Source organism: Triturus cristatus, chromosome 3_2 (genome assembly GCF_964204655.1).
Source record: "Triturus cristatus chromosome 3_2, aTriCri1.1, whole genome shotgun sequence".
Taxonomy (NCBI): domain Eukaryota; kingdom Metazoa; phylum Chordata; class Amphibia; order Caudata; family Salamandridae; genus Triturus; species Triturus cristatus.
The window spans coordinates 499,733,416-499,755,372 of record NC_140584.1 but is presented as its reverse complement, the minus strand read 5'-3'; the positions used below and the strand labels follow the sequence as shown (position 1 = coordinate 499,755,372).

The window sequence follows — 21,957 nt, the reverse complement described above, 5'->3', positions numbered from 1 at the left end:
GTACAAAGAATGGATGCTATATAGAGGATGAAACCCGATTGATACAGCTAAGTAACGTGCTCGTTATAAGTTGCACTTAGCAAAGGCGAGCAGCTCACCACAGAGCACATCTTCCGTACAAAAACTGAGCTATAGTCACCATAGAATCTAGCGGTCCCATTTTAAGATGCTATTTCAGACTCATGCATTCCCCAAGAGCATCTCAACGGTTACCCTCCTTGTTTGTGTACGCAATAGATTTAAATCTGTTAAATTCTAGTCCTAGCCCCGGTTTCTGATCCCCATTTCCCGCCCACACGGGAGGCGTCGGCACAGTATGTAAACGTCTCCGCAGACTAAAGACAGCGATGCATGAGTCACATATGTGGAAAGTACTCCCTGCCACACTCATACAATGTGGGAAGAAACGAGTGCCTGCCCTTTGTCATTTTTTGTCACTCAAGCAGAGGGAAAAGCATATTTTTGCAAAGCACTTCTAGTTCAGATAGATAAAAATAGAACCCAGAGGGATAAACTTGCCAAGAGTGATTTTTAAGGCTTTCACTTTTTTTCTCTCTCTCTGACATTCTTCTAGCGGTCTGAAGAGAAGATTTGTGGGGAGCTCACAGACTGAGCAGGAACATGGAGTGAAGAAGCGGTTTCATGCAGCAGCCTCGCCGGCGCGCGCAGTGCTCTCCGCACGCGGTACCCAGCTGACGCTCTGACTGAGGGGTAAGTGCTCGCGCGGCCGGCTGGGGCCCAGGCTTCAGCTCTGATAGCGGCCTTCGAGAGAAAAAGGGTTCTATTAGACACATTTTTCTGAGCGCTTCTTCCTTTTATGGAAAGCGGCTCCCAGCTCATCATTTCCTGGGGACTGCGAGCTAAGCCTCTCAGAGACAGCACTTTCCTTTCGCCCTCAGATCCGCCTCTGACTAAGTCTCAGCCCTGAGGGAACGCTTTTTACCTCGCTATTTTAGGCACTCAGTTTACAATAACACAGTGAGAGAGAATACAACAAAGGTTATTTTCACTGTGCATCGTCTAGCGTGGGAAGGCTGCAAGCAGCATCTGTTGTTATGGTTTATTGAGGCCGAAGAATGAGATTTTAAAAGTGAAGTAAAGTTGCATGTACTCTGCGATTCTTCTGTCTCAGGCTGATACATGTTTGTGATACTCTGAGTCGTCAAATTTAATACGTGCAATTAGAGCAACAAAAAAATGACACTAACTAAGGGGCATATTATCACGAAAAGGAGTTAAAATTATCGCCGCTTTAGCGGCAGAAAACTGCGGCTAAAGCGGCGATAATGGGCTTGATAATATGCCCTTGAGAATTCCCATAGAATCCCATGTTCTGGTGTCAACATGGGCTTCTATTGGAATTCTCTGCGGCATATTACCAAGCCCATTATCGCCGCTTTAGCGGCGATAATTTTAATGCTGTGCTTGATAATATGCCCCTAAGGCGCATATCAGCAACGAGGCGATATAAAATTATCGCCGCTTTTGCGTCCGTTTCCGGGCGAAAAGTGGTGATAATTTTATTGCCTAATTAGCAAGATCACGCTATCGCATGAAACCTTGCATTAGCGCCCGGATTCTTAACGCCCAGCTTTGCATCGCTAATGAGATGTAAAGTGGGCGTTCCTGACCTGACATGACTGGAGAAATGTCGCTAAGCGACATTTCTCCTATCATCAAGCCCCACGCTATGAAGCATAGCGGCAAGAAAAGTAGCAATAACACTTTTCCTTACACCTGCTTCAGGACTGACTTAGCCATGATATCCTATGGAAGGTGGATATCATGGCTAAGTATGTGAGGCCCTATCATCAAGCTAATGCCAAACTTCGTGAGATTATCGCTAGGTTTCCAGCAATAATCTCACGTTTGGCAGTTAGCGCTAGGATTTTTATCGCTTTTGAGATAAGCGTTGCTAATAGCACGCTATCCCAGCGATAAAAATCCACGTTAGCCGGCGATAATAATCCTAGCGCTAAGTGCGCTTAGCGATAATTATCACCGGTTGTTGCTGATATGCCCCTAAGATTTTTAGTTCACGAAAGGCATATGAACGTTTTAGACACAGAAGATTTCATAACATTCCCTTAATTACACTAGTGCGGACACAATTTTACTTTCACATTAAGGTCGCCGGAGTGCAATCTGGGAAAACTGGGACGGTTGGGGCAAACTGAAACCAGTGCAATCTTTATAACCCTGCCCCTGTTGGTAAACAACTGTAGAATCTGAATAAATTCATCAATTAATCATGACCAATGTCTGAGTGATCTGCCAATTGAACCAAGCGTCACATATTTCTTACTCGAATAACCACTATCAGATATTGTTATTGTCCACAAGATGAAGTTGATATTTTTGACGCAATTAGGTTGTTAAAGATTTAGGAGCGGGCAGATTTACAAAGATGTCATGCATCAGAATTCAGCAACCAAAGTTGCTGTGCTGCTTTGTGTAAGAGGGAGAGAGCAGGAAGGCACCATATCTACCAAGATATAGCTGTGTACTGTTCATTTTCTAGCGCTTTGCACACAATTAGGCTGCCTAGTGCCAAGCACCCACCTTTACATCATAGCTGACAGGTATCTGTGTGATGTCTAGGATAGGTTTTGTACAGAAAGGCTACCCTTCCAGTACAAAATACTATGCCTAGGCAAACTCTGAAACTGTTCCCACTTTCGATGTGTGCTGAACAGTGCAACACACATACAAAGTTAGAAAAGATTGTAGAAATAAAAGCAGTTGTCCAAGTTAATGCCACTCTCAAAAAGGCGTTCTTTTTTGGTGCAAAAACCTGTTTGCTATTATGAGTAGTATAGGACTTTCCATCAAAAACCATGGGTGGTTGCATGGGAGCACCTATGTCCCACCCATAGAACACATCCCCGACTCAAAGTAATACAAAGCAATGCAGAGCCCTGCTTTGAGTAACTTTCAGGTAACCGTCCAGTGCAAAACAAAATTTGCACCAACATTACCCCCTTTCACAAGACTTATGAGAAATAAAAGTCTATTAATGAAAAAATAATTTCTTTTGAAGACGAAAGTCTTACAACAGTAGATTATAAATAATGTACAGATTCCTCAGACATCGGGTTAGGATGAGCAAGCACAGTGAACCATTAGCCACATTTGTGTGCAGTTCTTGACTCTTTCCATAGTAGCCATTTATGGAAAAGCTCTGTGGGTAATACAATATTGTACACACCAAATCAGCCAGGGAACCCCAATACCCCACCACCTGGAGTAATCATGGTATCAGTACACCCACATTGCCCACCTCAAATGGCCATTTGCTCATTGACCATACGTAAAAAAATAACAAAAAGAAGAGAGGCAACAAACACATCTTAAGTGTATTTTAACAATCAGCAGAAATCATGACTCGTAGGTCCTCGTCAAAATTGTTTTTTTTCTTTATGGAGGTTCTTCATCCATAATACAATGTGTTGAATACCCCCTCTGAAAATCATGGTTTAGAAGTGTTGCAGTGTGATAGTCATTGTTGGGCACCATAGAAGGGATTGTATATTGTTTTGCTAACTGTAATTTTGTAAATATTTGTCATTTTATGCCTGATGTTTGCCTTCTGGGAAAGCATATGCTCAATACAGGAAGATTGAGTTGAATATGTTGACAACCCTATAGTAGAAGTGATAGGCCTGATTGATTTGTTGGGAGGTGTTATGTCAGTTGCCAGAGGTGTGATCTGTTTATTATAAAAAATTACGACAAGGGTAGTAGGGCTGACATATTTATTGTGAAAAAGCATATGTTAAAATCAGTGTGCATTTAAGGGTAGACTGTTATTAGAATGTGTGTACACAATGAACAATACCATGCCAAGACGGACAACCACTGTTATGTTTCCTTTTCACTTGCTGCTTTTTGCAAACATATGCCTGAGAGATGTAGGTGGCAGGATTTTTCTTTCTTTTTCCTCTTTTTATTATTATTTTTAATGGATCTTGCATTTCTTTTTGAGTTTGCATGTCAGTTTTATTGTGGATGAGTGAGTGGGTAAACTCAAGAATGAGTGAGTGGATGGATGAATGGTCCACTAGTGTAAGACAGAGTGAGAGTGCATGCACAATGAATTATTTAATGCCTAAACTCACAAATGAATGAAGATATGTTAGGCCAAGTGACATTAGCATTCTTGCTTTTGCACATCGAGAGATCCAATACCACCATATCAGCAATTTTACTCACAATTAAACATTTTTATGAAACAAATTACTTTGAACAGGTTTGAAGCACACCAACACCATATAAACATTTACTTTTATTATTCCTGATAGAACAATGTGATTTGATTAATTACAAAATACATACAGTTTTTACCAATCACCATGTATGGCTTCCAGAATTTTAAAAAAGCCATTGTAACGTGGGACAGAAGCCACAACATGAAAATGCAGGTACAAAATTGAGTTTATTAGGAAATCCATAAAATCCCAAAAAGCTGTGGTACTTTGTGGCCAATTTCCCAAGCTTTCTCTTCTTCGGACTAGTTGGGCTGTTTTGGAAGATAAGCCACGATCCATCAAGGAGTCTTCATAATCGATGTAAATATAAAAAGACAAGTGTCAATGTTAGTTTTTTTCACAGTTCCTGGTCTTGGTCAAAAAGAGGAGTAATGGGAGCATTGCTGTTTAATACCACATCAAAAAAGCTTCTTCCCTTTTGTGGTTTTTGATTGATTAAACATGTGTTCATGTTTCCTTCTCCAGGAGAGAACATCAGCCTTGTGCTCTTCTGATATCTATTCAATCTCAACTTTTACTTTTTGTGCACTCCCTTAACCATTCTAATACATCACCATAATCTGTTTAAACAGACCTGGCCACCAGTATTCCCCCATGCCCATGTCCATGACTCTAAGAGTAGTGCATGGCATATGGGAACTCAGCAACGCCTTGGTCTCTCACGTGTTGTTGTTGCCTGCCTCCAATGTTCTTCTCACATCTCCTCTCCTCTCCTCTCCTTCTTATCTTCACTTCTTTGCTCTTCTTCGTCACCTTTGCTCTGCTTTTCTTCATGCTAACAGCTTTGCCACTCTGCAACTCATCCAACAACCCCACTAAGTCAGGGCATTTCTAAATATTTGAGTTTAGAAGCTGGAGAAGGGTAATTGCCAATAATAGCAAAATAACTCCCGGAAAGCTCTCAACACCTTTTTAGGTTGAGCATTCAAGATCTCTAGTATATAGTTTAGTTTATACTTATATGTGTATGTACTTTGTGGGCTCTGGATATCAGCCCTAGGACTTGTCTGCTTCCGCTTAGGGACTTTCTTTTCTGTTCAACTGCCTCTATTTAACTGTCTCGAAAGAAAACGACCAGCAGGGGTCAGTAAAATACCAGAATTGCTTTTTGCTGAGGGACTTTCTTATTAAAAAAATGTTTTCTGGCAACTGCCTCTGTTTAACTTTCTTGATAGTAAATGACCAGCAGAAGTCAGTAAAATATCAGAATCATTTTAGCATTCTCTAGATTCCAGTCCATAGAAATTGTCTTCCACGAGCACCCGTAGACAATAATATTTTTTTCAAATCTGGTATTTTCAGTGATATGACCACTGACAGAGCTCTCAATGTTTTCCCATATGTGGTGTGTCACGCAGTTTGGTGCTTACTTCCCCTACATGTTAAAGAGGAGTAGATGTTTCAGCACCCAGCCTAATGTGCTGCATAGCTAAATACATATAAGGTCCAAAAGGCGAGATTGATTACATTGCAAATGCTTGTTATTCTTGGACATACCAAATCGTGGATCCCTTTAATCTTTGGCACTTAAGGGTTTAATTTTCTCTTTATGGTGACATAAACTAAATAGCAGACTTTCTGAACACCCACCAGGGTTTTCTTTTCTAAGGCTCAAAACAATCCCTAAAATGGCGAAAATTAGTGTTCCAATTGGCACTGTAGACAATAATGTTGTCAAGGTGAGCCACCGTATTGTGGTAAAATGTTATCCATTAGGTGCTTAAATGACACAAAGGCACTGTGAAGGGCAAAAAACAGAACTATGAATTGGTATAATACAAAGGAGATGGGAAATGCTTTCGTCTATTTGAACCCACAGAAAACACAATGGGGCCACCATATTTTCCTCAGAAACTGGGTAGCCTACACAATGTATAATTACAGTGGTTCTTACGGCAATTATTTAGGTACACACATTCTCAATTTTAAGAGAGATTGAATCCTCTCAAACTTATGCTTTGTCAAAATCAACCAGTGATGAGTCAAAACTTTGCATTACAAATCATCAGCAGCGTTTTTCCCACGAGGGTGGAGGAGCGTCCCCTCCCCACCTGCTGCGAGCTGCGCATGGAAAAATAAAATGGCAATGAAATAAATGATTTCATTGGCATTTTATTATTACTGATGTGTGCACCGCAGTGCTCCTGAATTAAGAGACATGCGGGCGTGTCCACTGCTGCCGATTGGCAGCATAGACGATTGCAGCAGTGGCTGGCTAGATGCTCTAAAGTGCCCATGCCAGTTTGGCTGACTGTCTTGTGGTGGCCAGCCTGGCATGCACACTTTGCAGCTCTCAAACCCAAGCTGTTTTAGACAGTTGAGTGGAGAACAAGAGCAGGCCTCCAGGGCCTGAAGGAGTATCAGACCAGCCCACTCCATCCAATCATGGGGCTTCTCTCATGCTGGTTAACATCATGAGAGCAGTGTCTTGATTGGTCAGGGGAGCGCCACAGCAGACTGTAGTTTCACCGAGGAGGAAGTGTGTCAGTTGGTAAGTACTGTTTATTTAAATGTTATTCATTTAAAATGTTAGTGTAGTTTAATTTCAGGTGAAGGAAGGGGTTGTTTTATTATGGTTAATAGAAAGATAGGGGTGTACAGCTGTAGGGGTCTCATGTAAAACTGGACAAGACCCTTTGAAGTAATGCAGGCAAGCCTATCCGTTGATTACACCCCAAAGTCCAGCAATATAGAGAATGATTGTCAGAGAGAGGGCAGCTCCTGCAGTTTATTTAATAGTTCCTAGAATAAATTCTCCAAATTGCAGCGTCAGTATATTAATGGTTCCTCATTTAATTGATGTACGGGAACACAAGATGAAAAAGTATAATGAATGAACAGCTGACACGTGTTACACCCATCTGGCCATCCTGCCAAGGGCTTTCTCAAGGCTGAGGGATAACATAATTGTTTCATAATGTATAAGGCAAACACATTACATTACATAAATCGACCTTGACGTGAAAAACAAACTTCAGCAGAGGCCATAAAGGACAAGGAAGCCATGGTAAATCATAAAAGAAGAGACATAGAGGGAACACAGGAGGTACAAAGCAAGGTAAGAAGGGGTGATTCCCCAGATCAGGAGTAGAACATGTTGCAGGAGAAAAGAGGGAAGAAAAAGAAAACGAAAAAATGGGAAGGGAAGGGAAGAAAAAGAAAAAAAAGAGAGCCAAAGAAATAGAAGAAAGGACATACCAAAGTCAGGGGGGGGGAACATGCTACAGACGGAGGAGCAGGGGAAGAAAAGGAGAAACAATGAGAAACAATGAAATTAAAAAATTAAAAAGAAATGGAAAAATATTGTATGTTATGAACATGAATAATATGACACACATAGATTATTCCAACAATTAATTGCATCAATGATAACAAAGATTTTCTGTAAATGTGATATATGTATAAGTGTCAGAAATGGTAGGCTAGTGTTACATTAGTGCATTGCAACTATGATAACAATGATTTTTTTTATAGATGTGATGTATGTATCAATGACAGAAATGGTCAAATAAATTCACGGCTAGAAATGCTTTCTGGTGGACTAGCATGCAAAGTGAATTCATAGCTACTATTCGTGTAAATAATATTCAAAGCGGTTACTATTAAGTTCAAGATTATCATGCATATGTATATCTATGATAGACTCCCATGTGCAAGGGACATCTACAATAGAGATAGTGTTAAGCTCCATATATAAAACCACTCCTGTCCGATTTAAAGACAGGAACTGCTGATGATTTCAAAAGAAGCAATCCAGAAAAAAGGTGTGAGTGATAATTTTAAAAGGGCATGGTAATGAAGTAGGCACTCACCATATATCTCAAAGTCACTTCTTCTGAGAGAAAGCCAGGCAAAGGAAAGTGGGAGAGAAGGATGGCAAAAACATGAGCAATCAACCGTCTTAGCAGCAAGGGGCACAAGTGGAAGTGCAGAATGATAGATATTGTGTCCAAAGAATGTGGCCAGGCAATAAAAAACAAACTGTAATGATAGGAAAAGACCTTATAGGTCAGCAACACAATCAAAACCTGAAAGATTGCAGAATAGTAGGCATGATATCCAAAAATGAGGTCAAACGACAGTAAACACACCGTAATGGTAAGAACCAAACCATATGGGTCAAGGACATAATCAAAAGACAAATGTATTGAAAAAAACTAGCACATCGGGATATACAGAAAAAAGATTAATCCCTAATATGGGAACACTCATATAAGTCGTGGTCACATGAAATTCAATAGCAACTGCAGAGTTGGGCTCTTGAAAATAAAGGCGCAAGACAATCCGTCAACAGTTGCAGAAAATCACGTGACCTAAACAAATGGCCTGCGAAATAAGAAAATGAATTGGCCATCTTGAAGATGGTTAGGTGACCACTAAATCAGGCGGACAAAAAGAATAGTAAGAGCAGCACAATCCTACTGATTCCCAAAGAAAATTAGGCAAATAAGCATTTAATTAGAACAAAATAAAATAAAAGGTAAAGGTAAAAATAATGATAAGTGAAGAAAAAGTAAAAGAGGATCACATAGAATATGATTCGGCATTTATGAAGGGCTGATGGACCAAATATAAACACTAGGAAATGGGCAAACACAAAAATAGAATAAAGGAAACCTAATATAAAGTACATGATTAAGGAGACAATCGCAGACAAATATGATTAGGCCAATTATGTAGGTCCAGTAAAAGGAAAATAGGTACTAGGGAGTGGGTTAACACAAAAAAGGCATAAGAAAGGATTGGTGGGGATAAAAGTGAACATGATGAAAATGGAAACTGACAATATGCAGTATGACAAATGGAAAGAGCGATAGAGTATCAAATTAAATAAGTAAAATAATTGAAACCATCAAACCAAGCAGAACGAAAGAAGTCTATTCACGAGTAATAAAGCCAGAAAGGGTAGAGGGATTGGTAGAAAAAAGACCAAAAAGAGTGGTAACTGGCAGATCTAAAGTCACAAGATGAGAATTATAAATGTCCAGTAAGGAAGGACATAATAAAGGGATAGGCAATGTATAGTCGGCCTCCAAGATAGATCAGGACCCAAATGTCAAAACCGGTCCTACTCGGACATAGTCATACTGTATAAGAAGGATGTAATATCACTGTGAAGAACAAGACAGCACTGCACATCTGTGGTGATATTAAGAAGGAGAAAGAAATTGATCATACATGTTGTTACAGTACATGGTTCAGGACAAGGATACTAAAGAGAGTAGAGCTATATTCGATTTAGCCAATAAAGCATTTCTACATCTTTGTTTAGTCTTTTGTCCACAGTTTAAAGTTTTAAGATAAGTTTGCTTTCTCATTGTCTCAATCCTTATTCACGGTTTCCGACCTTTTGTGTTGGTTCTGATGTGTTCTAAGCCCAAAAACATGAAGGTTTTTTGATGTTCATGATATTTGTGATAATGTTTGGTGAGGGGAGGACCGGCCTCCACTTTGTTTATGTTTTTGTAGTCTTCCAAAATCCTGGTTTTGAGCAGTCTGATGGTACTTCCTACATATAGTTTATTGCAGGGGCATATGATGATGTAGATTACAAAACAAGAGTTGCAGTTTATCTAGTCTCGTATTTTCAGTGTAGGCTGTGCAGGAACAGTAACCTGAGTCTACTTGTTGATGTGTGGCACGTGTAAAATCCAACCGGTTTCACCAGAAAATTAGGTCTTGTTTTGTTTCTCCTGTCAATGAATTCTGATTTGCAAAGGATTTGTGGTAAGTTTTTAGCTTGTCTAAAGCCTATTTGAGGGAATTCTGATATTTGATCCTTAATAGAAGTTTTCTGTGCCTGTAAGTAGTGTTTCTTAAATGTTTTTTTAATCGAATGGTGGCCTTTATGATAGTCGGTCAGAAACCTGTTTGTTTGTGTATTATCAGAATCCTCGGGCGGTCTCTTAGGTTGAAGCAGGTGTTATCGTGGGATTTTCTCACAATCCTGTGCTGCCCTTTCCAATTGTACTCATGGGTAGCCTTGTTGTTCCAATCTGTCAATCAAATTTATGGCATTGTCTCTATATATTTTAGTGTCACTACAATTTCTTCTCATTCTCTGGAATTCACCTCTTGGGATATTTTCAACAGCTTTAGGTGGATGACAGCTATCTGCCCTCAACATCGAATTTGCAGCTGTTGGTTTATGGAAAAGTTTGGTGTGTAGGTTACCATCTCAAGTCAAGTGTAAATGGTGAGATCCAGGAAATCACTTTCAGATTTGGAGAGGTGAGATGTCATCTGAATGTTCCATTTGTTGATGTTAATTTCATGTAGAAAAAGCTCTAGTCTTTCTTGGGGTCTTTGCCATATGCAAGGAATGTAATCTGTGTAGCGACCCCAATATATGACATGTGATGTATAGTCAGAAAATCTTTCATCCCACAACCAATATTTCTCCACTTCACCCATAAAGATGCATGCGTAGGGGGGCTTTGGAGGGAGGGAGTGTTTTATTTTGGGATTTTGGAAGGATGAGGTGTTTAATTGTGGGCTTTTGGAGGGAGCAGATGTTTTATTTTGTTTTTTTGGAAGCAGTGAGGCACTTTACCCACTCCACCATTTTCAGAGGTTGCCAGCTGCCCCAGAAAGTCATTTATAGCAAATGCACGTGGTGATACTGGCAAGCGTAAAACAGCGTAAGCCACAGTTTACGAGGTGCACATAAAAAGGCTCATATTGAAGGCACAGTGCCCATCAGTTGTGTACAAGCAGAACAAAAATAGACAAAACAACTCAAATACAGGTAAAGATAAAAAATTGTCTACAGAAATTTTGAGATCAACTAAGGGGAGGGGAGCTTCAAATGTAAATTTCCACCCTGTTGGTCCTAGATCCAAAAAAGCAGTACAAACATTATGGGCCTCATGTAGGTAGCATACCAGTTACCACTTCTTAAATACCGAGCCGTACCGAATCGGTATTTAAGAATCGGTAAGTTATATGTAGGTAAAAATTCGGTAACAATTACCGAATCGGTAACGTTCGGTAATCAAGAATCGGAAATCACCGATTCGGTAAATACCGAGGTGGTATTTACCGAATCAGAAAATACCGAGGTGGTATTTACCGAATCGTAAAATACCGATTCGGTATTTACCCAATCGGTAAATAAGATCACATGACTTGAGGAAATAGCCAATCCTGTGCAACCACACCCCACCCAACCAGGAAGTGGCCACACCCAGGCAGGTGCACATAATTAACAGACCCTGGAGAGGCTTGGAGTGCAGAGGAGAGGCAGGGAGCCAGTGCCTGTTCGTGCAGCAAAAATAACATCATGTCCAGCCAGAGGACACAGAGAGATGGAGGGGAAAGGAGGAGGAAGCTGAAATTCAGCCCCAAGGAACTCCAGGTGCTGGTGGAGGAGGTGGTGAAGCAGCACCAGAAGATGTTTGGGAGGCAATCCCTGCAAGTTCCTGAAGCTGAAAAGCGCAACATTTGGCTGGCCATCCAGGCGCAGGTCAATGCTGTGGGAGTGACCCACAGGGACATAGAGGTCCTCAGAAAGCGCTGGTATGACCTGAGGATTGTAACCAAGAGGAAGATGGGGGACATCCAGAAGGAGGCCAGCCAGACTGGAGGTGGAACCAACAGGGCACCTGCCCTCACCGAACTGGAGGAGCTGGTGGGGGCCACAATCGAGCAAGAGAGCGTCGTGGGTCTTGGGGATGCTGACAGCTCTGCCAGAGCCGCCACCCAACAAGGTAAGACGAATGCACAGCAATGTAGCCCCCCCTACCCCTATCCCACATCCCCCATTGTGAAAGGAGAATCCCACTCCAGTCCACATGTGTTAGTGCAGACAGGCAATGCATTCTGGGAGATGTAGTCAGGGAAACACCAACCATGAAGTTAATGGCACAGGGCAACAAGGCATGTCACACACATGAGGCACAAGGAGGCAGAGGACATTTTGGAATGTGAAATGATTTATTGTGATGCTTGCAATGCAGCCCTTCGGGGACACTGAGCCGATGTTGCATTTCTGTCCACAGATGTGACATCACGCAGGACAGGTCATGCTGCAGGAGAGAGGGCACACCGGCCACAAAGATCACCTCTGGCCAGCACAAGTTCAGCCCAGGGAGCAGGGCCACAGGCAGCCGCACCACCAACACAGGCAGCCTCGCCTCACCCAGAGCCAGCATCACCGCACCCAGAGCCAGCATCACCTCACCCAGAGCCAGCATCACCTCACCCAGAGCCAGCATCACCTCACCCAGAGCCAGCATCGCCACTCATGTTTGAGTCACCGGCCACATCACCGCCTGCAGGTGTGAGAATGAGGAGGCGTCCTGCAGCCAGGCTGCGAGCCTCAGACACCTCGTCTGACGACAGCAGGGGCCCTGAACAAATCACCATGCCCCAGGATGGGAGCCATGCCACTGTGCCCTACACCTCACAGGCAGCACAGACGGGAGCAAGAGGGCGCCGCAGGTCGCGTGTCCAGAGTCCACCAGCAACCATTGACAGCCATGGTGTCTTCTCGGGGCTCGAGGGCCAAATGTTAAAACAACAGCGCCTGCAAACAAAGGCAGTCATGTCAGTCCAGAGGCACATGCGGGTCATGAAATCTACATTAGTCAACATGGACAATAACATCAGCGCTATGGCAGCGGGCATTCGGGACATGTCCCACTCAATCCAGCAGTTGTGCAGCAAATTAGATGCTGACATAGATGCACGGCGCCGGGAACGGCAGAGGAGGGACACTACCACCAGGGCACTCAACCGTCTGGCAACTGCCACTTCTCTACTCTGCCGGCGCTCTGTGTCGATGCAGGAGGGCCTGACACACTGCTGCAGCGACGTGTCTCGGGGGATGGTGCAGGTGACAAGTGCACTAGAGGTGCTATTAACTAGTCAGGCGGCGACAACTGCTGCAGGGGATGCTGCGGAGAGCATCGACACCAGCAGCCGGAGCAGCATCACACCCCCTGTTCCAGAAGGACGCAGGAGCAGCAGGCGGCTTGGGGTTGGCTCTAGTGAGGATGCTCAAGCCGTGCCATCCAACACTGCAGCGCGTATGCGCAAACATTGATGCAGCCCTGCGTGGCCACTACCCAATGGGTGACGTAACCCTGGACTTACTCCTTGTATATATGCTATGTTGCCAGATTGGCTTGATCTTGTGTTCATGGCGTAGTGCCGCATTAAAACTACGTCATTACATACCACAACTGGCTGTGTCCCCTTACTTACTCAGAAATAGTTGCATGTGATCACTGCCCGTCTCTCTCTCCCATCTATTGCAGTTGGCACTCTAGCTGCGTTGCCCTCTGGCTGGCCTGACTCATCCTCGTTGTCCTCAAAATGTGTTAGTTCCACATCTGTACCTTTCTTCGTGGCAAGGTTGTGCAGCATTGCACAAGTGGCAATGACCTTGCAGCAGTTGATGGGTGTGTACTGGCGTGCGCCTCCGCTCTTGTGGAGGCAGCGGAACCTGCTTTTCAGTAGTCCAAACGTGCGCTCCACCACGTTGCGTGTAGATTTGTGTGCCACGTTATATCGTCTCTCACTCTGGGTTGATGGGTGTAGGTAGGGAGTGAGGATGAATGACCGGCAGGCATATGCACTGTCGCCTAGGTGAGTAAAAGGGAAACATCAGTCACATGCCTCTATACACTATGATTTGCAGGTTTCAAGGGGCGTCACTGTTACTTACCTAGCAGGTATCCCTCTCCAAATTCTCCGGCACTCAGTCGTGTGTAGATCCCACTGTTCTGGAAGATGTAAGAGTCGTGGGTGCTCCCAGGAAACTTCGCGACAATATCAGTGATGATGTTCCCTGCATCACAGATCACCTGCACATTGATGGAGTGGGTGGACTTTCTGTTCCTGTAGATGTGCTCAGTGTCAGCTGGTGGGCAGATTGGGATGTGTGTGCCATCAATACAGCCAATGACATGGGGGAACTGTGCCATGTGATAAAAGTCAGTTTTAGTTTTCTGCAGTTCAGCCTGTGTGTTTGGGAAGCTGATGTAGTGGTGCATTCTCTGCATCATGGCATCCAGGAACTTCCTGAAGAAACGGGACAGGCAACTCTGGGATACACCACCCACCGCAGCTATCACCACCTGATAACTGCCGGATGCCAGTAGATGTAGGCTGCAGAGCACCTGCACATGTGGTGGTATGGCATGCGCCCTTCTAGTTGGCTGGTCCAGGAGTGGGTGCAGGTCCCTTATCAGGTCCATGATGGTTTGGGGGTGTAGCCTGTACCTTTCATGTATCTCTGCATCAGTCAGTTGGAAGAGTGTGATGCGCTGTCTGTAGATTTGTTCCTCCCGTCTCCATATCCTCAGACCTGCTGCCTGTAGACGTAGGCGCCTTGCAATGACATACAGAGCGGCCATGTTGTCCACGCTGTTGCATTTTGGGATTGCTTATATGCACTGTTGATGGTTACCACCTGCTTTCAATCCGTGTTAATTACCGACTCTTAATTACCGATTTTCATAGATCTCTTAATTACCGATGGTTCCTACATGTCATTTTCCGTTTTACCACTTCATATTTACCACTTCATATTTACCGAATCGGTAAATATGTATTCGGTAAATATGAATCGGTATTTTTGGATTCGGTAATTATGATTCGGTATTTACCGCTTCATATTTACCGAAAAGTTGTTTTTGGACTCCTACATCTCACTTGTCTAAATACCGGTCGGTAACGGCATATTTACCGAAAATCGGCCGTTACCGACCGGTATTTGGCGACCTACATGAGGCCCTATATGTTGTAAATGTTTCAAACCCTAAATAAATCACTTCAGTGGGGTCTTCATCAGGACAGTGACAACGATTCACCCTAAACTGTAGGCTATCAATGCAGTGTGAAAAGTGATGAGTCTATATGGTACACAGCCACCTTTCCAAACTTCTTGGGCCGATATAACAAATAGAGCAACAAGGTATGTCCTCCCTGTGATGCTTGTCAAATGGTTTTAAAAGATTATTAAAGCACCATGAAAAGTTTCTCAATTAGTTTGCTCGTGTCTAAAGAAGATCAAACTGATGTATCATTTTGATCTTCTATACACAATAGCGCGCTAATTGGGGAATCTTTCCTGGTGTGCTTAAAGAAGATCAAATTGATGAATCAATTTGATCTTCTTTAGATGCTAATCAGGGTAATTTTCCTGGTGGGATCATATTCATTTACAGCCATTTGCCTTAAACCACTTGCATTTGCTATAAATGATCTATCACATGAAGTTTGGACTCATTGATGTTTGATTTTTAGAAAGGATGTCTTTTGAGAAGAGTCCATTCAACTCTCTTACCATTGCTAATTTATGTCTTCTATTTGTAGACAGGGGCCAGAGGTATTTGCCAGTCATCAGTGGTGAGGTCTACGTCAGCCATATACTTAGCTTGTCTTACACCTGTCTTCTACTCTATCCTACCTTATGGCATAGGTCCAAATTGGGCAAGGGCATTGATTTTTCGGAAGTCAATAGAGAAGTTGATCTAACTCATAGTATAGTATGATATCGTTTTTTTGTCATCTTTTGATCGTAACAGTGTTCTCAGGCCATTTCCAGTATTATGAGGACTGGCAAACAAGCGAATATACAGTGGAGTCCTGAATGTGACACCGAGTTTCTGGTGGCACTTGCGATCCTAACCCTTCCAATCAAATTGTACTACTTTCCTTAACAGATTTTCAGAGAGTGATGTACAGAAGTATGGATTTGACTTATGCCTAACTATTGGTATATTCGAAACATTAATCCAGGTATAAAGAAAGCTCTTTGATTAGTGAGATGTTCTTTGGTAAAGCCCACTTATTAAAATAATTCCATCATTACTAGTACTATGCTGGAAGTGCTCATTGTGTGTAAAGAGAAATGACAGAAAATGCGGCACAAAAAAACATTCTAAAGCCCAGGTTGCCCATCATCTGCCAGACAAATAGTACCAAAAGACAGTTGCACCTTGTAATGCTAAAACCATTATTTTGTTGCTCTGAGTTCTGTAATGTTTTGCAACAACCTGATATGGAAATTAATACTAGCTAGTCTCATTGCAGGAAAGACATGAAAAAGTTGATTTGTTTGCTGTTTAGTAGAATATTGCATAGTTTTAAAATAAGACATCTGCAAATAGTGCTTGGCAGTGTAACTGTCACTGCAGGATGTTCATGATCATGAAATAATCCCCTATCTCACAGCTAGCATTCTTACTGAAAAGGGGAAAATCATAACCCTGCTCTGAGGTCTTCACTACTCCGTTGGGTGATATCTTCCCGGGCTTCATCATAAAATAAGAGGGGGGCCACGCTGACCCCCTCCTTACAGATAAAGTGCCATGGAGGCCAGCAGCACCCCGGGGTGAAATGCTTTTATGTAAAGGGAAGGAGAGGGGCATCTTGGGCCATTTTCGGCCCCAGGGACCACCACCTCCCTGGGGCCGGCCCTAAGTAAAAAAAAAAGAGGGTGTGCGCGTCCCCCCTCATAGAGCCATTGATGGCGCTGGGGACCGCCACCTCCCAGGACTGGCTCCCTATGTCTCAGGGCGCCCACCTCAGACATAGCTGTTTGCTCTCAGAAGGAACATCTTCGAAATTATAAACAGGCCATAGTACAGGGCAAAGCATTCTTTTTTACAGAGAAGGTTAGATCTGCCAATAACTCCTCCAATATGCTATGTAAAGTAATAAAGAAGTTATCAGAACCACTGAGGCAACGGGTGCTTAACTCCTCCCAGAAGTTCTGTGACAAAGTTTCAGTTTATTTCCAAGAAAAGGTTCTCAGCATCATCTAAGACCTTGACCCACCTGTGGTAGAGGGAATCTCCTCTGATAAGCCTGCTCACTGTTAATCTTCCTGGTGCCTTCCCTCAGGAGCCTCCTCAGCACTGTGTAAGCATTTCATACTCCAACGTGCTCCGGACCTGATAGCCAAATTACTATGCAAGGTGTTCAGGTGTACGCTCCAATCTGGAATCTATCTGGCATCTCTGAGTCCTACTGTTTTTAATCTCTGTGTGGCCCCTCAAGCTGACCTGGTGCTTTCATTTGGTTTTCAAGTGCTGTCATATGCTGACGACACGCAAATCATCATCTCCATTTCTAAGGACCTGCAAGGAGTGGTGGGGAGGTTTAATCAGTGTCTGGTCAGCATCATTTGCTGGACGAAGGACAACTCCCTGAAGATCAATGCAGGCAAGACCGAAGTGCTTGTGTTTGGTTCTCAAAACTCCATCTGGTCAAGCATGTGGTGGCCAGTGGTCTGCGGCTCCCTCCCCTCCGCTGTCAGGTCAGCCAAAAACCTGGGGGTCATTTTTGACGATGCTCTGAGCTTTGATGCTCAGGTCAGTTGCACCATCAGCACTTGATATTATATCATGAGGACCCTGAAAAATGTCATCCGCTATATCCCATCGGAACTTCACCTGTCAGTCATCATTGTCCTAGTTACATCATGGTTGGACTACTGCACTAAACATCAGTAGTTCCTCGCTGAACAAACTTCAAGTTGTACAGAATGCGGCAGCTCCTCTCATTCTGAACTTTCTCAAGAGACATTCCGCTAGGGAGGGGATTCATTCCCTGCACTAGCATCCTGTCAGGAAACACATTGTCTTTAAGGCGTCCTTCTTTGTTTTTAAGGCCCTGCATCCTAAGGGCCCCTACCACTTAAAGCCTCTTTTTCAATTGTACATTTTGGGGAGGCAACTGAGATCCTCCTCTTGCAAAAAATGTATTATCCCCAGATTTCGTAAGACCAGATGGGATGACCGCTCTTTCTCGGTAGCAGCCACCAAATTATGGAACTCCCTACTTACCTATATCTCTAATGCAGAGTCTTTTGTGGCCTTTAAAAAACACCTGAAAACATGGCTCTTCACACCTTAATACCCCACTCTTGGCCGCCTCACTTTTGCTGATCCCTTTGCTCTGTGATAGTGCCTTGACACCCACAGGCATTGGTGTGCTCTACCGGTTCTATCCTATCCTGTCCTTGCTTGGCGGGAGCTTTGACAGCTAGTGCCAAGGGAGAGCAAACAATAAGTCCAGTCCCAGCGGGCGGATGCAGGAAAACTGCTCCAGATGCTGGGAGCAAACCTTTCATCTGTTTTCCTGCCTACTATCAAGCAGGCAGGAAAACAGGTGAAAGGATTGCTCCCACACGCATCTTACCGATCAAAGCTGTATGTTTCTTGCCTGTCTGCTGTTGAAAAACTCCAGTGTCAAAAAGTCAAAGGCTGGGAAGTGTGAAGTCCAGGAACATAGATTTAGCAGGAAAGGATTGTTGAGCCAGCTCACTGAAACCATGAGGGTTTCTGGCAACTACATGTGTCTCGATGTATTACAGAAGGACTGAGGAATGAGCGCATACTTGCTGTCACGGGCCATAGTGCGTGATGATACTTGGTCATAAGGTAGCCAATTTGAAGCTGGTGTAAGTGAGGGGATTGCTGTATTGCTGTCCCCGATCTGCAAGCGCCTATATTGGACTTGAGGAGAAATTCTGCCCCATTTGTGTTATCTTAGTCGATCATGTGAAATGCGGCATTTACCTTGAAGTTTTTTTATGGTAACCGACTGAAGTTAGATGGTAATCAGAACATTTAAGACTCCATTACATGTTCCCAATTGCCTACAATCAACAATGCCAAGCAGTACATCCCCATGGGATAACAGGGATTGCAAGTTATTTCCGCTGGAATGGAAAATAACATGAGTAAAACGGAATCCCGGGTCGAATGATGCATTTTTCTCCCTTTTGGGGTGATATTTTGAGATTAAATCTTCAAACAATTTCCACCTGCTTGAAGTATGTGGCAAATGTTGCACAGGCTTAATTTGAATGTAGAGAAGTGGAAGGGGCAAGGGCCTGCAGGAGAGCTTCCAGTGATCCCCCCCAACGAAGGATGTTAGCGGGGTTGGCCTCAATAGCTGCCCACAACCACTGCAGCTCTGCAAGGAATTCTAGTCCTGATGAATCAAGGCCCAGAATTATCGGGTCCAGAGTATGGGAACACTTTCATTCTGGGCTCAAACATGCTGGAAAACATGTCAGTTCCGATCAGTGCAAAGGAGTTACTGTGTCGATTCTGAAACAGAAACAGCTGCAGAACCCTCTTATGAGGCCCAGGACTGGCAAGGGTAGGACTCACAGGTGGTAGAGTCCAGCAGCACCATCAGTATTGCTAGAAGTCTTTTATGACCCTGAGACTTCAGAAAACAGGAGGCAAGCAGCATGCCCTTTGAGAAACCTGAGTTCAAGGATGTAGATAGCAGGTCCAGCGTATCTCACTCCCAGGCAAGAAGCAGCTGGTCAACACAGCTGAGTAGGTAGCAAAGTGGCAGTCCCACCTTCTTCCTGCAGAATGTCATTGGTTCCAGCAAAATTCTGATTTGGTGGTGTTTGGGGTCCAGTACTTATACGCAAATATGCCTTTGAAGTGGGGGAGACTTCAAATGTCACAGTCCAGCTCCCTTTCTGTGACTGTCCAAAGAGAATGCACAAAACCCAGCTGTCCCTCAAACCAGATGTGTATTCAGAGACAGGCAGAGGCACAGAAGGGTTAAAGTAAAAAAACACCCACTTTCTAAAAGTTGCATTTTCAGTTTTACAATTCAAAAACCGACTTCACCAAAAGTTGTCATTTTAAATTGTGAATCCAGAAACACCAAAGTTCAAATCTCTATCTTTTCCCAATTGAAATTACACTTAAATTATGCTTTAAGGCAATCCCATTGTTAAACTATGGGAGAGATAGGCCTTGCAGTAGTGAAAAAGAAATTTAGCAGTTCTTTACTGCCAGGACATGTAAAACTCAAAAGTACAAGTTCTACCATTTAAATACACTGTACCCTGTACATTGGCTGCCTAGGGCCTACAATAGAGGTGACTTATATGTAATAAAAGGGAAGGTTTGTGCTTGGCAAGTAGGTTAACTTGCCAGGTGGAAATGGCAGTTTAAACCACACACACTGGCTCTGCAGTGGCAGGCCTAAGACATGTTTAAAGTGCTACTGAGTGGGTGGCACAATCAGTGCTGCAGGCCCACTAGTAGCATTTAATTTGCAGGCCCTCTGCACATATAGTGCACATTACTAGGGACTTACAAGTTAGTTAAATATGCCAATTGTGGATAAGCCAATTTTACCATGTTTGGAGTACAGAGTACATTAATTTTAGCACTGGTTGACAGTGGTAAAGTGCCCAGAATCCTAAGGCCAACAGAAATGTAGTAAGCAAAACAGGAGGTCAGAAGGAAATAAAACAGGGAAAACCATGCTAAGGTTGCCAGGTCTAAAAGTTGTGTTTATGAATTACTACCAAATTGGAAGTGACTTCTGGGGGTTATGAGTAGTGATGACATTCTTACACTGGTACTGTTGTTTACCTTTGTTCATTTAGTGTTTGTAATCTGTCATAGCTTTTTACACTCTTCCTCATACTTGCATCTTCCTTTGAGTTGAAACCATCTTAGCTAATGTTTTGCAAGTCTGACCTCAGTAGTAAATCAAGGAGTTGAGTTTCTTTTTATTATTCTGGTTCGAAGAGTTACTACTTTGTTTGCTGTTTAGGTGATCCGCAGATTGTAAGCAGTACATTGCTCTTCTTCATTTAGATTTAGGAGCAGTACGTTAGATTTCAGAACTTCTTCGATGTGAATAATATACACATTTCTCTAACTATGCATCAGGCACGGTTACTTTTTATAATATTTCTAACAGTTGTTAAAGGGATAGTGAATCTAATGGTATATTGATCAGCCCATACATCAACGATGTCTAATTCATGAGTCCAGACATGGTCTGAGGTATGTCCATTCTTTTTTGTTCTGTACTTTTAACAGGACTAATTTAATATAGTCAACAGGTCACAACATTCTTTTGTTCTGGTGTCAGTAAGGTGTTCAGACAAGTAATTAAAATTACCAATAATCTATAGTATACTTGTAGTGATAAGTGTAGAACAAATATATTGAGAAAGTCCACAGGAAAGCTGTTATTATAATAGGTGGTGTTAGGTAAATGAAACAGAGAAGGGGATTTTCTGGAGAACGGTGATACGGCATAATATACTATACACACTTGTAATACAAACCAAAACTGTAAAGTTTTGATTCATGATTGTTGCAACTCCCCCACCTGTTTTGTCTTCTTGTCTATTTTGCTTGTATAAATAGTATCCTGCAGGTTCTCCCTCTAAAATTGCTGCGGAGGGGCCTCTGTTAACTATGTCTCTATAATTAGAATACCTGTGGAGTCACTAATCTCCCAGGCATGTTTGATCATAGAATGCCTATTCTATGATCAAACATGCCTGGGAGATTAGTGACTCCACAGGTATTCGAATTAGTAGAGCTTCATTCGTTGACAAATCAGGTTTGTAGGCGGACTCGGGGTGGACACTTCAAACAGCACAGGTAAAAAGAACCCCTCAGAGACTACTAGAATATATATATATATATATATATATATTCCACCGAAAAACACGCACTATTTAGTAACGTGATGCAGGCCACACCAACAGTGCTTCGTAAAGTCCTTTATTTCTAGGCAAACAGAGGGCATAACGCGTTTCAACTCATGCGAGTCTTTGTCATATATATATATTCACTGAAAAAAACCATAGGTTTTATGCACGTTATAGTTAGGAATTGGCATTTAAAAAACCTTTGAAATTCACTGAAAAAACCAAAGGTTTCAGGGGCGT

At 42.9% G+C, this 21,957-nt stretch overlaps 1 protein-coding gene across 3 annotated transcripts in view; it reads left to right on the top strand.

The window, feature by feature from the left end:
- The window catches only part of IRAG1 (inositol 1,4,5-triphosphate receptor associated 1), an 857,666-nt gene that overhangs the window by 315,517 nt on the left and 520,192 nt on the right, over positions 1–21,957 (top strand). Inside the window, exons 3-4 of one of the 3 annotated variants that reach the window (XM_085648179.1) lie at positions 575–711; positions 10,362–10,499. The gene's annotated coding sequence lies outside the window, so the exon portion shown is untranslated. Of the gene's footprint in view, positions 1–574; positions 712–10,361; positions 10,500–21,957 lie in introns of those variants that run through there. The other 2 variants (XM_085648178.1, XM_085648180.1) reach the window with 2 other exon arrangements.